Source organism: Capsicum annuum, chromosome 1 (genome assembly GCF_002878395.1).
Source record: "Capsicum annuum cultivar UCD-10X-F1 chromosome 1, UCD10Xv1.1, whole genome shotgun sequence".
In the NCBI taxonomy this organism is placed as follows: domain Eukaryota; kingdom Viridiplantae; phylum Streptophyta; class Magnoliopsida; order Solanales; family Solanaceae; genus Capsicum; species Capsicum annuum.
Window position 1 is genome coordinate 146,937,758 of NC_061111.1, and position 5,534 is coordinate 146,943,291.

Consider the following 5,534-nt stretch of genomic DNA (forward strand, 5'->3'; position numbering starts at 1 on the left):
GCTTCCTGTGTCATATCCAGTCACTTTTGGTATTGTATAGAAGTTAGTTATATGGTGGGGTGTGTCCCGACCTTAGTTAAACTCTGTGTATTGTCTAGAGACTTTGTAGACCTAATGTACAGTCAAGGTGGTGTTTTGTTAATAGACGTGATGGCTCCAACGGCCAATTATTGTATATACATATATATGTGTGCTCGAGATTATACAGGGGATTATTTCCTTTTATATGCGACATGATGCTGTTCAAATTTTGGGTTATCATAGAGGTATGCATGAAAAGTATAAGGTTATGAGCTGGTTCTCCCGAGCCTCCTCGGTTACGGGTGCTAGTCCGCCCCAATAGGATTTGAGGCATGACAATAGTAATCTATAGGCTATAATAAATATCAACATACTAGGATGACAGAAATGGTGAACGATGCTTTTGGGATGCAACATGGGGTTGATATTAGGGAAACTGTTGAAGATGTTCCTAATAGCGAAGCGGGATAGTCATCCTTTGTTTGATGGGTGTTCGCACTCTCGTTTGTCTGTTGCTGTTAGATTATTAAGTATTAAATCTGACTGGAATATTGCTAAAAGAGGAATGGACTCAATGATAGACCTTATTAAAGAGTTAGTTGACCCCGGCTTGGAGGTTCCTGATTCTTTCTATAAGACAAAAAGATTAGTGTCAAAGTTAGGTATCTCCTCGGTTAGAATTGATTGTTGTGAAAATGGCTGCATGTTATACTTTAAGAAAGATGTTAACCTAAAGTTCTGTAAGTTTTGTCAGCACTCTCGATATAAGCGTGGTTCTACTGGAAATTAAATTGCTATTAAGGCGATGCATTATTTACCTCTTACACCAAGGTTGAAGAGGTTGTATGCTTCAAATAGCTCAGCTCCTCATATAAGATGGCACAGTGAAAATAGAAGGCCCATTGGTGTTATGTGTCATCCTTCTAATGGAGAGGCTTGGAAGCATTTTAATGCAACTTATCCAAATTTTGCAGCTGAGCCATACAACATTAGATTGAGATTATGTGCGGATGGGTTCTTACCTTTTTTCAGTTGGTGGTGTGCCATATTCATGTTGGCCTATATTTATCACTACTTATAATCTTCCTCCTGAAATGTTGATGACTAGTCCGTATATATTTCTGAATTGTGTTATTCCTGGTCCGCATAATCTAAAAAGCAGAATAGATGTCTACTTACAACCTTTGATCGATGAACTTTAAATTTTATGGCATGAGGGGGTTGAAACTTAGGACATCTTTCTTAAACAAAATTTCAATATGCGTGCATATCTAATGTGGACTGTTAATGATTTTTCTGCTTATGGAATGTTGTCTGGGTGGATGACAGCTAGAAAGCTGGCTTATCCATACTGCATGGAAAAAACAAAATCCTTCACATTGAGACATGACAGAAAAAATTCATGGTTTGATTGTCATCGTTCTTTCTTTCCACATGATCATGAATTTAGGATACTCAAGAATGCATTCAGAAGGAATAGAAGGGAACATGATGGTCCACCTCCAAGACTGTCTGGTTATGACGTCTGGGAAATAGTTCAGGATTTGCCTAAAGCCAGTGAGGAAAGATTGTACAGGTTTGATGGATATGGCGTTTCGCATAACTGGACTAAGCAAAGTATATTTTGGGAGTTAGAATATTGGTCAGATAATTTACTTAGAAATAATGTTGATGTCATGCATACTGAGAAGAACTATTTTGATAACTTGTTCAATACAGTTATAGATGTCACCTGCAAAATAAAGGATAATCCTAAGGCCAGACTTGACTTGCCAGAATATTGCAACCACAGAGAATTACACTTAAGCAGGGGCCCAACAGCAATGTTCTTAAGCCCAAGGCTAGTTTTACATTCAAGTTGAACCAAAAACGTCAAATATGTCAGTATGTTCAAAGTTTGAAGATGCCCGATGGATATGCCTTAAATTTGGGAAAGAGGGTTGATATGACACAAGAAATCTTGCATGGAATTAAAACCATGATTGTCATATTTTTATGGAACAATTACTTCCAATTGCTTTTATTGGTTTACCTGAAAACATATGGAAACTAATAACAGAGATTAGTTTGTTCTTCAAGGACTTATGTGCCACCACATTAAAAGAAGAAAATCTAACATGAATGGAAAGTAATATTGTTGTTATTACCGAAAAACTGGAGAAGATTTTTCCGCTAGCGTTCTTCGATGTGATGGAACATCTTCCCATTCACCTTGTGCATGAAGCTCGGCTAGGCGGTCCAGTTCAAACTAGGTGGATGTATCCATTCAAACGGTAAGCATTTGCAATAACTTTAAATTCATACATATGTTTTTTAAATATAGTACACATCTAACCTTCAGATTGTACAAGGCAATTGGAAAATTAAAAAGGGGTCCCAAAAACAAACATAGGGTTGAAGGCTCTATAGTTGAGGCATATCTTGCAAGAGAAACTTCTCAATTTTGTTCGTATTACTTTTGTGATAAAGTTTCTTGTTCAAGAAACCGACTGATTCGTCATTAAGACGATGTGAATGCGCCTCATTTTCAACCGATATTAATTTTTAATCAATCTGGTTGTAAGGCTAAAAATATCATACCTCACCGGCTCACTCCCATGGAGCGCAAATCAGCAACATTGTATGTCATGCTGAATTACCCAGAAATTGAGCCCTTTCTAAAGTAAAGAGATTAAAATTTTAACATATCTTATTTGTTTACACATTCCCTTAAATAAACTAATTGTGTTTTCCATGTTGCATGTTCAGTTTATTTAAGACTCAATTCCACGAAAATCAAGTGTATGCATCCTTTGCAACATGGTTTAAAAATGAGGTTCGTAAGTGTATTATTTCTACAAAGTTTAAATATTTACACATTCCTCAACTAAAATATATATATGTATAATATTTTTAGGTACACCATTCACCAAATACAGCCGCATACGATCAGCTCTTGAGAGATATTTCTTTGGATCCAGTTGAAGTTAATGCAATGTCCCAATACAAAGTAAATGGATTTAAATTTTCCACCGAACAACACTCCAGTTAAAGGAACAATACTGGTGTTTGGGTTAAAGGTGATAATGATGTTGATTACTTTGGCATCATATAGGAGATCTTAGAACTGGAGTACTCTAGTTTCCTAATAAAAAAAGTTGTCCTCTTTCGATGTAAGTGGTTTGATCCAAGCACAAGAGGCACAAGAGTACATAGGGAGCATAACATCATTGAAGTGAAGCACAATAGCTCGTATCCTATTTACGATCCATTTGTTTTAGCACAAAATTCTAAACAGGTGTATTATGTTCCTTATTCGTTGCGCAATGACAAGTCTGATTGGTGGGCTGTAATCAAAACAAAGCCTATAGGCCGGGTGGAAGTTGAGAATGTGCTGGAGACTGCGTATCAAAATGAAATTCAGATTAATCACTAGCTAGTAGATGTTGAATTAGTGGATGGTTTGAATCACCCTGAAAATATATTTGAAGAAGTTAATATTGCGGAAGAAGAGGCTGAGTGGGTAGGAGATGAGGAAACCTCCGAAGAGGGTGAATGGTTTAGTGGAGAGTCTTCAGAAGATGAAGATTAGTTTTGTAGGTTGTATTTATTATGTGTTGATGTCGATATGGTTTGTATTATATATTTACCTTTATGCTTTTTGTTTAAGATTGATACGTAATATACTGTTTTACTTTGCTGTTTCCACTTTTCCACAATTTTTATAGTAATAACAATATTTTTGTCTATACATCGGGTCATTGGAGCGATTTGAAATGTGAATTAGTAACTTGAAATTATATACTTGGAATCTTTTCGTAGACATTCATTTTGTAAGAACTAACTACTTGTTAATTTAACATAATTTAGATGTCAGACAGAGATGATAGAGGTAAGGAAAAAGTTGATACTACAAAATCAAAAAAGAATCGACAACCTCCGCCTTACAGACAACCACAAGGTATTCATATATCTGAGGGTCGATTTGCTAACGCGCCAGTACGACCCTCACATTCTAGGTTGTCAGAGGATTTGATACCTACTGTTGTCAGAGGATTTGATACCTACTCCTATGCATGGGGGGCCACTACATAGGTTTGCACCCACTCATTCTGCTCCTATGACTGTGCCACCTTCAGCACAGTACTATCGTACAGACGCTGGACCCTCCAAATATGTACCATCATCGAGATCCTCCTGCAACAGTCACATATCTTTGCACAGTGATTCTGCGGGATCTATTGGGTTGTCGGATCTTCGGCTTGGAGGCACTCCATCTGGTGCTTCAGATCCACTTATGCCAGTGCATCCATAATCGCATATTACGCAGCCAGGAGTCAAAGATGATTCTGGGAGGATTTATCTTATTCCAGTTGGGAAAGGGTAAGATTTCTAAATATAATAACGTTACTCATTTTTTCATTACTATATTATTATGCTCTATGAAATTAATGTTTGATGTTCTGTTGTAGGTTTAGGCCGGATGGTGGAGCTGGAAAAAAGGCGCGAACATGTATTACTCGCCACTTCAACAGCTACTGGACCAGCTGGCAAAAGGTTCCAGAACTTGACAGGGAAAGAATGTTTGAAGAATTTAAGGTAAGAATTTAACTTATCAACTACTTATTTACATTTTGTTATAACAAAAGATTGAATATTATATTTTTGTTGTAGAAATTTTATTGGTGGGATGATGCAAATACATTTCGTATAAAGATGAACTTTTTCATTAGATGTAGAGCCACATTTAACAATCTCTTGGAATATGCCCGAAAGAAATCGGTAAGACCTAAGTGGATTCCTGAATCCGCATGGCAATTGTATCGGTAAGACCTAAGTGGATTCCTGAATCCACATGGCAACTGTATCTTCTCTGTTGGAATAACGAAGAATACAAATTGTTGAGTAAAAAAAGGTAAGAAAGCCCGGGCATCATCCAAGGGTGGCTCCCTACATACTGCGGGTGCCAGAAGTACTCTTGCTGTGATGGAAATAATGGTATGTAACTTTTACAGTTTTAATTATTTTTTTCTATATATTTAAATTTTTAATTATTTGAACATTGGTAATTTTTTCATATGCAGGAAAAAGAAAAGGGTAGGAAAATACCACATTATGAGTTATACGAGGAGACTCATGTGATAAAAAAAGAACCCGACTGATGAAGATGTCTAGGTTGAAGCTCGTGCAAAAGCTATCCATGTAAGTAACAAATTCTGAATTTATGATTTTTTTTCTTAAAGTTGATATTATTCAATTATAATCATTTCAATATTTTTTGACTCTTAGTATTAACTTTCTTTGAATATAGGATGAATATATGCATCTTCTCGGTGCGTATCATAGTAGTCTGCCTCCTGAAAGTCAGGGTGACCTAATACCCCAACGTGTAGAGGAGGAGTTGTGGGAAAAAATTGTGGGTCCTGCAAATAGAGGCCATTTGGTTGGATACCACAAAAACGTTTTTGGCGATAACGTTAGGTGTTTGTTCGGCCCTTCTAACTCTAGCTCTTCAATTGATAGTGAAAGGATTA